This window comes from Salmo salar, chromosome ssa08, assembly GCF_905237065.1.
Source record: "Salmo salar chromosome ssa08, Ssal_v3.1, whole genome shotgun sequence".
Classification (NCBI taxonomy): domain Eukaryota; kingdom Metazoa; phylum Chordata; class Actinopteri; order Salmoniformes; family Salmonidae; genus Salmo; species Salmo salar.
The window spans coordinates 12,463,361-12,475,594 of record NC_059449.1 but is presented as its reverse complement, the minus strand read 5'-3'; the positions used below and the strand labels follow the sequence as shown (position 1 = coordinate 12,475,594).

Below are 12,234 nucleotides of genomic sequence, written 5' to 3'. Positions count from 1 at the left end.
CACAATAAGGATTAGGCACAAGTGGAATTTGCGGTTTGCCTTCAAATTAAAAGTATGTAATTGACAGTGAAAAATCATAGATTTAGGCCATACTTTTAGTTTGAAGGCTAACCAAAGTCCACTGTTGTGGCTAATCCTTATTGTGGCTAGCTTCAAACAGATGGATCCAACCACCATTAAGCAAATAAGAACAATATTATAAATTAGGGTTATTCTATATGACACCTAGCTATATATAGTTGAAGTCGGAAGTTTACATTCACCTTATCCAAATTCATTTAAACTCAGTTATTCACAATTCCTGACATTTAAATCCGTCTTAGGTTAAATTGGTGATCCTAACTTTTAAGAATGTGAAATGTCAGAATAATAGTAGAGAGAATGATTTATTTCAGCTTTTATTTATTTTGTCACATTCCCAGTGGGTCAGAAGTTTACAAGCTACAAAATACTAATTAAGTGTATTGCCTTTAAATTGTTTAACCTGGGTCAAACATTTCGGGTAGCCTTCCACAAGCTTCCCACAATAAATTGGGTGAATTTTGGCCCATTCCTCCTGACAGAGCTGGTGTAACTGAGTCAGGTTTGTAGGCCTCCTTGCTCGCACACGCTTTTTCAGTTCTGCCCAAAAAATGTCTATAGGATTGAGGTCAGGGCTTTGTGATGGCCACTCCAATAGCTTGACTTTGTTGTCCTTAAGCCATTTTTCCACAACTTTGGAAGTATGCTTGGGGTCATTGTCCATTTGGAAGACCCATTTGCGACCAAGCTTCAACTTCCTGACTGATGTCTTGAGATGTTGCTTCAATATACCCACAGAATTTTCCATCCCCATTATGCCATCTATTTTGTGAAGTGCACCAGTCCCTCCTGCAGCAAAGCACCCCCACAACATTATGCTGCCACCCTCGTGCTTCACGGTTGGGATGGTGTTCTTTGGCTTGCAAGCCTCCCCCTTTTTCCTCAAAACATAACAATGGTCATTATGGCCAAACAGTTCTATTTTGGTTTTCATCAGACAAGAGGACATTTCTCCAAAAAGTACAATCTTTGTCCCCATGTGCAGTTGCAAACCGTAGTCTGGCTTTTTTATGGCGGTTTTGGAGCAGTGGCTTCTACCTTGCTGAGCGGCCTTTCAGGTTATGTCGATATAGGACTCGTTTTACTGTGGTTATAGATACTTTTGTACCCGTTTCCTCCAGCATCTTCACAAGGTCCTTTGCACCAAAGTACGTTTATCTCTAGGAGACAGAAGGAGTCTCCTTCCTGAGCGGTATGACAGCTGCGTGGTCCCATGGTGTTTATACTTGCGTACTATTGTTTGTACAGATGAACGTGGTACCTTCAGGCATTTGGAAATTGCTCCCAAGGATGAACCAGACTTGTGGAGGTCTACAATTTTTTTTCTGAGGTCTTGGCTGATTTCGTTTCCCCATGACGTCAAGCAAAGAGGCACCTAGTTTGAAGGTAGGCCTTGAAATACATCCACAGGTACACCTCCAATTGACTCAAATGATGACAATTAGCCTATCAGAAGCTTCTAAAGCCATGATATCCTTTTCTGGAATTTTCCAGGCTGTTTAAAGGCACAGTCAACCTAGTGTATGTTAACTTCAAACCCATTGGAATTGTGATAGAGAATTATAAGTGAAATAATCTGTTTGTAAACAATTGTTGGAAAAATTACTTGTGTCATGCACAAAGTAGATGTCCTAACCGACTTGCCAAAACAATCCTTTGTAAACAAGAAATTTGTGGAGTCGTTGAAAAACAAGTTTTAATGACTCCAACCAAAGTGAGTGTAAACTTCTGACTTCAACTGTAGCTAGCTAACTATAGCTACTGGAACAGATTGTCATTTGCTATGTTTTTGGGGAAGAAAATTGTTTACATCCATGAGCTTGCTAGCTTATTTAATTTTTGTTTATGACCAGCACTTTAGGTGTGCAAATCATAGCATGTATCGATGTATTGATGAATCGTTGTGACATGAAATACAAGTGATTGATTACACCATGTGCAAAACGCCTTAAATTATGTGACGTGTAGTCATATTCAGGTCTTGATTGGTCAACAAGCTTAATTGACATGTCAAATAGTGTTAAATAGTATCTTTGACACGCAGACCTAAATGGCGTTCCATAGAAATCCGGGTTGAGAATGAAACGACTGAACAACGTAACAGCACAGCAAGTAAGTGAAAGAAATAGGTTTTGATTATGTTTTACTAGTAATGGGAACATACGTAAATGCCAACAAAATAACTTTAATCAGTGTGGTGTGTTTGTAACCGTTATTTAACCAGGCAAGTCAATTAAGAACAATTTCTCATTTACAATGACGGCCTACCCCTGGCGAAACCAGGACAACGCTGGACCAATTGTGCGCCGCCCTATGGGACTTCCAATCATGGCCCCTGAGGTGATACAGCCTGGACTTAAACCAGGGACTGTAGTGACGCCTCTTGCACTGAGATGCAGTGCCTTAGACCATTGGGTCCATGTGTGTGTTAACTACTTAACTGTACTAGAAAGCTTTTAAAAAGGATCAGAAATACAGTGCAGACATTGTTAATGTTGTAAATGACTATTGTAGCTGGAAACAGCTGATTTTATGGAATATCTAGATAGGAGTGATGGTTGCTGATAATGGGCCTGTGTTCCAACGGCACGTTGTGTAAACTAATCCAAGTGTATCATTTAAAAAAAGCTAATTGATCATTAGAAAACCCTTTTGCAATTATGTTAGCACAGCTGAAAACTGTTGTCCCGATTAAAGAAGCAATAAAACTGTCCTTTAGACTAGTTGAGTATCTGGAGCATTTGTGGGTTCAATTACAGGCTCAAAATGGCTAGAAACAAAGAACTTTCTTCTGAAACTCGTCAGTCTATTCTTGTTCTGAGAAATTAAGCCTATTCCATGCGAGAATTTGCCAAGAAACTAAAGATCTCATACAACGCTGTGTACTACTCCTTTCACAGAACAGCGCAAACTGGCCCTAACCAGAATAGAAAGAGGAGTGAGAGGACAAGTACATTAGTCTAGTTTGAGAAACAGACGCCTCACGAGTCCGCAACTGGCAGCTTCATTAAATAGTACCTGCAAACACCAGTCTCAACGTCAACAGTGAAGAGGCGACTCCAGGATGCTGTCTTTTGCCCATCTTTAATTTTTATTGGCCAGTCCGAGATATGGCTTTTTCTTTGCAACTCTGCCTAGAAGGCCAACATCACGGAGTCACTTCTTCACTGTTGACGTTGAGACTGGTGTTTTGCAGGTACCATTTAATTTTTTTAAATTATAAACTTGGATTAGCTAACACAACGTGACGTTGGAACACAGGAGTGACGGTTGCTGATAATGGGCCTCTATACACCTATGCACTAATTCAATTTAAAATCAGCCGTTTCCAGCTACAATAGTCATTTTCAACATTAACAATGTCTACACTGTATTTCTGATCAATTTGATGTTATTTTAATGGACAAAAAATTGCTTTTCTTTCAAAAACAAGGACATTTCTAAGTGACCCCAAACTTTTGAACGGTAGTGTATATTTTTTTACACCTTTATTTAACTAGGCAAGTCAGGTAAGAACACATTCTTATTTTCAATGACGGCCTAGGAACGGTGGGTTAACTGCCTTGTTCAGGGGCAGAACGACAGATTTTTACCTTGTCAGCTCGGGGATTCAATCTTGCAACCTTACGGTTAACTAGTCCAACGCTCTAACCACCTGCTTTACATTGCACTCCACGAGGAGCCTGCCTGTTACGCGATAGCAGTAAGAAGCCAAGGTAAGTTGCTAGCTAGCATTAAACGTATGAAAAACAATCATAATCACTAGTTAACTACACATGGTTGATGATATTACTAGTTTATCTAGCCTGTCCTGCGTTGCATATAAATCGCTAACCATAAACATCAATGCCTTTCTTAAAATCAATACACAAGTATATATTTTTAAACCTGCATATTTAGTTAATATTGCCTGCTAACATGAATTTCTTTTAACTAGGGAAAATGTGTCACTTCTCTTGCAACAGAGTCAGGGTATATGCAGCAGTTTGGGCCGCCTGGCTCGTTGTGAACTAATTTGCCCGAATTTTACGTAATTATGACATAACATTGAAGGTTGTGCAATGTAACAGGAATATTTAGACTTACGGTTCCGTATTTCACTGAAAGGAGAAAGGTTTTGTTTTCAAGATGATAGTTTCTGGATTCGACCGTATTAATGACCTAAGGCTCGTATTTGTGTTTTTATTATATTATAATTAAGTCTATGATTTGATAGAGCAGTCTGACTGAGCGGTGGTAGGCAGCAGCAGGCTCGTAAGCATTCATTCAAACAGCACTGTCGTGCGTTTTGCCAGCAGCTCTTCGCTGTGCTTCAAGCATTGCGCTGTTTATGACTTCAAGCCTATCAACTCCCGAGATTAGGCTGGTGTAACCGATGTGAAATGGCTAGCTAGTTAGCGGGGTGCGCGCTAATAGCGTTTCAAACGTCACTGGCTCTGAGACTTGGAGTAGTTGTTCCCCTTGCTCTGCATGGGTAACGCTGCTTCGAGGGTGGCTGTTGTCGATGTGTTCCTGGTTCGAGCCCAGGTAGGAGCGAGGAGAGGGACGGAAGCTACACTCTTACACTGGCAATAATAAAATGCCTATAAGAACATCCAATAGTCAAAGGTATATGAAATACAAATCGTATAGAGAGAAATAGTCCTATAATTCCTATAATAACTACAACCTAAAAGTTCTTACCTGGGAATATTGAAGACTCATGTTAAAAGGAACCACTAGCTTTCATATGTTCTCATGTTCTGAGCAAGTTACTTAAACGTTAGCTTTTTTACATGGCACATATTGCACTTTTACTTTCTTCTCCAACACTTTGTTTTTGCATTATTGAAACCAAATTGAACATGTTTCATTATTTATTTGAGGCTAAATTGATTTTATTGATTGATTTTATTGATGTATTATATTAAGTTAAAATAAGTGTTCATTCAGTATTGTTGTAATTGTCATTATTACAAATAAATTAAATAAAACAAATTGGCCGATTAATCGGTATCGGCTTTTTTGGGGGGGTGGTCATCCAATAATCGGTATCGGCGCTGAAAAATCATAATCGGTCGACCTCTAATTGACACTAAGGACACGAGGCAGGGGAGAGGAGAAGAATGTGCCTATTTAAAAATATATATATTTTTTGTGTAGCTCTCATGCTAAAAAAAGGTTGGAGACCCCTGGTCTCTATTACAACTCCCATAAAAAGGAGACTTATATAGCCTATATTCATGACCTAATATTAATGGTATAGACTAAAGAAAAGCCACTTGACGAGGTCAACCTCGCAAAGCAATCACACAGGCATTGAAGTGAGTAAGAGTTAGGCTATACATTACATGACTAGTCTATACAATACATTACTAGTCTATACAACACATGACTAGTGTGTATAAGATGTTGGTTAATCTGTTATTGAGTAGCGACTGGCAGTATCACCTTGGTAATTCCAAGCACAAACTGTACTGAGAGAATCGTGTGTGTACATGTTTTTATGCTGTGAGAGAAGCAGCAATGATTTTGTTATCTGTTATTTGCATGGCTGTAAGAGCATGATGCAAACCCTCTTGGATAAATCACCACTCGACACCAAAGGGTATTAAATGAGTGGACAAGTTAATAACCAGGCCCGTAGGCTTAGAGTTTCAGAGGCCCTCAAAGAAACATCCAGCCAGCCCACATAAACAATTTGGATTAATGAACGTGTTCCATTACTAATCTCTTACCAACATTCTCCATCACCACCACAATCAGTGTGAAAAAAGCTGTTATTCAGAGGGAAAAAAACCTTCGGTTGTCCCACTTCCTGGCTTTCATTAGAGAGGAGAGTGCTGCATTGTTTTATATATCTCTTTGAGTCCTTAAGGGCCTTCTCTCTCCCTCCCGCTTCTCTCTCTTCTTCCATTCTGTTAGTCTGTGGAGGGCCTGAGCTCTGAGGAGTTATTGAGGACTCACTGTGCAGGGAGAGAGCAGAGAGGCTCTAAGCCTTATGAAGACAGAGGGACCGAGGGAGAAAGAGAGCAGGAGGAGAGCACCGAGGGAGTGTTAAAAGAAAGGAATTATTTGAGCAGGAAAAGAAAAGGGTTTCCTTTGTCTTACTTTCCTACTTTTAATTTTACTTTATTTTGTGCAGGGGACAACACAAAAAGGGACCACACTGAACTGTCAAGATTGCATGAGAACCCTCAGCACCAAGTCTTGAGAAGAAAGAAAGTGGCTGGAGAGACTAGCAGTATGTACCTGCCCACAGGACAATGCATTGTTATAGGCATACACCTTTATTTTGAGGAACTATAGGTAGCTCAGTTGGTAGAGCATGGTGTTTGCAACGCCAGGGTTCTGGGTTCGATTCCCACGGGGGGCCAAGTACAAAAAGAAGAAAAAAAAAATTGTATGAAATGAAAATGAAATGTATGCATTCACTACTGTAAGTCGCTCTGGATAAGAGCGTCTGCTAAATGACTAAAATGTAAATGTATTCATGAGGCCCAGATTTGTTAGGGGAGAAACACAGTTGAAAAGACTATTCAACTGGTGTCTTATTTAACATTCCTAAGTGCTGCATCACATATCCTTACAGTTGTTAGAGAAGAGTCATCAGGTACATTTCGTAAGGGAAATGTCACATACAGGAAGAACAATAATACATTTGACAATAGTGATTACATAGGAAGAAAATACAGGTATTGCTGACATGACACCCTATAGTCTTTCATAAGAGTAGACACCAAGTTTTGAAATGCACCGTTTACTTTACTTGATTCACAGTGGCAACTCAGTCAAGTATGACAGTTAGTGATACTGGGATGGTAACAGTAGTTACCTCAAAACCGCACATCAAACCAAACCCATCTCACTCCCCATCATTTTAAATGGGACCGTGCACACTTTGGCTAGTTTTTGTAACTGTTCTGGTGTAATATCTAGGCTATTTTGATACGTTTGCAAAGCTACCCATACAGGTTAGTGTAAAGAGAAAATCGCAAAGTGACAACAATATTATTTATGTCAATTTAAACACATAAATAGCCAATATGAGAAATCACTGTGCTTGGAAGTTTTGCCTAGGTGTGCAGAAATTGCTGTATTTTCTAGATGTATAGTTAGCACGTGTTTATTTTTTGATGCATGGTTTATATGAAATTGCACATTTACAAAAAAAAAAAAGTTGCATTTGTTATCCTCGCTTGATAATCTCGAATTTCTACATTCTCCGACTGATGCCATAGCCAGGAGCATGTGCTCGGCTCACACTGGCGCCGTTCCTCGCGGCTAGTAAGATGCACTCCAAAACGTTTACCTTGCTTCACCAACCGTACGAAAAAACACTAAGCAAAATCAAAATGTAATAAAGTACAATCCAATAAACGTTAGCCTGCGAAGGTATCGAACTCTAAAGTCAGCTCTTACAAACTAAACGTCATTGTGCTTGCACGCTGTGTTGTAGCGAGTAAGTCAGGATGTTATGGTATCAGAAATTGAATGACTAGCATTAGCATAACAAAAGGAGTCTGGCTAGCTAGCTTGATTTAGCGTGCAGTGCAATCTAGTTGGATAGCTAACACTCTCCAGCGAATCACTGAAATTATAAGCCAACACTAACATAACGTTAGCATACTCTAGAAACAAAACAAGCAACATAAAAAAGTAAGACTTGTTTTTCGTGCAATCAAAGTGTTTTCTTGTCAGCCAGCAAGATAGCTAGCTAGTGCTAGTTAAAGTCCAGCAGATGGTTGGTACCTAGCTACTAACGTTAGCCGATATGGACTAAATCAAACTAGCTAGCCCCATTAGCTAGGTCAAGGTGGTCATGTTATTTATAACAAATGTATTCGTTTCGTCTGAAAACCCAGTTTAACACATTTAATTCGTTCTCAATGTATATGCAAAGCTGATGTTTACAAAAAGCTTAGTGAGAAACACTCTTGCAGCTGGCTAGCAGGGAATTGCTAGCTATCTCGCTAAAGTTAGATAACCATTCCGCTGCTGACTGTCTGGCCCACCGCTCTATTGTAACGATTTCTACGCCGGGGCCACCCGTTTCCTTGTACTTCTTACCTCGGAAATGATCAGAGTAGAACACAGCAAAATGGACTCCGGCTCCTCTTGATGTGTCCAGAAAAACGGAGAGCTCCTCTTCAGGATACAGCTCACGTCGATGGCCCTTTTTGCCGCTGAGGTCTCCCTCCGCTTCGTATTTTCTCAGCAGAAACTAGCTAGGCAACCTTCCCAGTTAGCCAAGTGGCTAACCTCGGATACCACTCTCAATACTTTCGTTTCTGCTTAGATATGACGCCAAATTATAATATTTTTCAATTCGTCCAACAGTTCGGGTCACCCACAGACAAAAAATCCACTCGGGGATGGTGTATGGCCCGTGTCCGACCAGCACTGAAGGGGAATTAGCTGAAAATTAGACAGAGTTTATCCGCTTGATGCTCTCCGCTACCTCAAGCGATAGTGCTCTCGGTTCTCCGTTCACTGACTAGTAGAGCCGTGGTAGTCGCAGGATGATGACGATCCCAAAACATTTTTTTTAGAACGACGCAAACATGTTACGTCCGAAATAGTTGCTTGAACCTGTACTGTGTAGGGTAGTAATTATAATGAATATGATTGTTTTCATATAATTGGTCCAGTCTATTAGCTACTGTTTCTTATATTTCATACAAAGTGTGTGTGTGAGATTGTGCGATTTATGTTTGTATCTTTTATTATTTTTTATTGTTGTTGCATTTCGTTGGATGGTGCATACCATGTGTATCCAGTACATATGACTAATACAACTTGAAACTTGAAATGCATCTGTATGAAAAACCCAGGAGATTCATACCAAACAATTTGAGCATAACTCTATTTCCTGGACCAGTGTCTAGCACAGCGCTGAAGCGAAGCGGCTGTGTGCCCGGCATTGTTTTGTTTTGTTTTACGGTCATTTCCATGTCCTGTATCTTAATCTGCCAGGGGGAGCTAGTCTGAAGGCCTGAGATATCACTAAGCGCCAAAGAATGTGATTCTGAGGAGCATGGAATTGACACTGGCACTGAGCCAACGAAAGCTGAAAAATATGCCACAGAGTGAGAGTGAGTGAGGGAGAGCTTTTCCAGGCCAGGCAGACACAAATAAACTAAGAGCCTCTGTGGATAGCAGAGCAGCCTGGCAGTTGAAACCTCCACACGCAGGGAATCCTTATGTGGAAATTGAAAAGTCCCTCTGACTTGTCTGTCTTCATATTCTAATAGTACATTAGGTTTATTTGAGTATCCATACAAAGTCAGAGGAATCAGTATTGTCATATTAGTTTTCACAATGAAATACCAAAGGCTTTGTTGGAGTTATATGTTTGGACCACATCACATCGGGCAACATAGAGTTGCGGGATATGAGGGGAAATTAATAACGCTAACATCCTATATGTCTCGGGACAGACCCAGACTCCATAGAACATTTAGAATACGGCAGGAATCCATCAATGACAGAATGTCAGCTCTGTATGTTAAACCTCTGGACAGGGACACAACAGGACAGCTTATTGCTGTGACGATTCTCAATTTACACAGCGATATTCCTCACATAACTGCACACATTACTTTGATTAACATGGAGCCTAGGCTAGGCTGTCCAGACCACAGCTACAGAGAAAAAAAACACAACAAATGGCTTCCATCTGTTTTTATGACTGCTCCACCACTAGCATCCAGACCAGTGCTGCTGGAGAGTGTTCAGCCACGTTTGGCTGTTAAGACACTCACTGGAATTGGGCCTGGCCTGTGCATTCTCATTGTGCCTTTTTCTTACAAATCATAACTCCGCTCTCAGAAATAGACAAGGCTTCCCATTCTATTTGCATCATATGTTTTTTAAAGACCAATGACAAATCCCAGATGTCTTTCATCTCGCTCACAAAGTCTGAACTGAGTCTCGACTTGCGCCAAGGTATTTCCAGGCCCGCAGAGTTCATACTTTGACACACACCCAATGTCCATTGATGGGCTGCTGTGTTGTGTTGAGAAATATAGGGTCACAGTCAGTAATGGAGAACTGCTGTTGTCTGCTGACCGTTAGGTTGGATGGTGGTCATGTGGCTAGTTTGTGTAATGATGGATGGAAAGTGGGTTTCATCATAATAATACAAAGCTTTCCCACATTCAGGAAACTTCTTTGCTCTGTTTTGACTAGATTAAACCATTACTCTGAGGTCAAGCCCTTACAACCGCCAACATGACCATAGGGAAACACAGCTCTTACTCTGTACAATAGGGAAGATGACATCGGTATTGTTTGTATAGGCCTTTCCCTGTGCAGTAGTTAAATGAGTTCACAGAGGAAGAATATAGCTCAGTTGGCTGCATCAGGGTTTCTTGCTGTGAATGAAAGGGTTAACCCAGTATTGCTGGGAAAGGATCATGTGTTGCTCATCGGGCGTGCTGTGCCACACAGCAGCAGCATAGTGCAGTGTGAGACCTCATATCTTTGATGATGAGTGCGGGAAGGAAGGGGGGCTTTTCTCTTCTCGCCGGACACGACTCGTCAAGAGGGCCTAGGCCTGGAGGCAAAGTGTGTCACTATCATGGAGGATGATACCGCACACACACTTTCTCTGTTTCACACACACACACGTCTGTTTCCCCGGTGTGTACTGTGGCTGTGTGTGATTACCCTCTGCCCACTGGTTCAGTGTAGTAGGTAGCATAGATAAGCCACACACAAACAGAGAGATGAAGAGATGAGAAAGAGGTCGCCTCAGAACACCGCAGCCTCTCTGGAAAAGGAAAACATGGCTGACTGTGTGGCTGAGAGAGAGAATTGAGTGGATGTGACAGTAACAACGGCTCAGGCCAGATAATGATACAGTGCACTACAGTAAGCCATGGATCCAGTACAGGGCAGAACAGACTGAGGATAGTGAACACAGAGAGAGAAACAGAAACCTGGTATGGCATTTGAAGTGAATGTACAGAGTTGATATCACAGATTTCAGATAAATATATTTTTATGTTCTGGCAGGGCAGAATGAACACAGACAAAACAGAAGGCTGACTTGATGAATGTATTGATATCTCAGAGGGATGTATCTATCTCTGTGAATCGTCATTCATCAGTCTGTAGATTCACTTATTCGTTTCCCATGAATAGATACTGTCTCGTTTGTATAAAGAAAAGTTATTTGCAAGTTGACCCAATTCTCAGAAGAACTCTTCTAGCTAATCGTCTCGTCTTCTATTTTTCTCACGGACAAGAAGTTGTCTTGTCATCTTGGCTCGTCTCCTATCTCTTTGGATTATCTCATCTGTTTATTTTAAGTGGCCTTTGTCTGATATCAGTGAGCGTCAACATTAGACTTAGGTCATGTTTAGGTTGTGTCAGATCACCTTTCTGCTACGTACAAAGACACGACACAAACCAGTGCAACCAGAATCTAGCTCTGACTGTGAGAACAATGCTCACAGCCCTGGAAATGCCCATATGTTCGCATACACTGCTGTCATGAAGGTTACATATGAAGCAGTCTGAGGCCAACTACCATACACTGCAGGCTGTGATGAAGGTTACATATGAAGCAGTCTGAGGTCAACTACCATACACCGCTGTCAGGAAGGTTACATATGAAGGAGTCTGAGGCCAACTACCACACACCGCTGTCAGGAAGGTTACATATGAAGCAGTCTGAGGTCAACTACCACACACCGCTGTCAGGAAGGTTACATATGAAGCAGTCTGAGGTCAACTACCACACACCGCTGTCAGGAAGGTTACATATGAAGCAGTCTGAGGTCAACTACCACACACCGCTGTCAGGAAGGTTACATATGAAGCAGTCTGAGGTCAACTACCAGTCCAGTGTAATATGTGGTAGTATAATAGTTATTAGCTCATCTGTGATCAGTTTTGTATTTCAACTGTTAACAATTACAGTAAGTTCAGAATCAGGTAAAGTAATATTAGGTCTGTGTTTAGGGGCACACTTTCCCTGGGGAGTGCAGTAGAGTACCAATACACACAGTGCTATATCAACTAGATGTTTATTTATTTATTTAACTAGGCAAGTCAGTTAAGAACAAATTCTTATTTACAATGACGGCCTACCCCAGACGACGCTGGGCCAAGTGTTCACCACCCTATGGGACTCCCAATCACGGCCGGATGTGATAAAGCCTGGAC

General features: G+C 41.1%; 1 protein-coding gene across 3 annotated transcripts in view; it reads right to left on the bottom strand.

The window, feature by feature from the left end:
• LOC106610174 (F-box/WD repeat-containing protein 7) overlaps positions 1-8,557 on the bottom strand; it is a 204,611-nt gene extending 196,054 nt beyond the window's left edge. For all 3 annotated transcript variants that reach the window (XM_045722727.1, XM_045722726.1, XM_045722729.1), the window contains exon 1: positions 8,131-8,557. The gene's annotated coding sequence lies outside the window, so the exon portion shown is untranslated. The remainder of the gene's footprint in view (positions 1-8,130) is intronic.
• Positions 8,558-12,234: the final 3,677 nt, after the last annotated feature.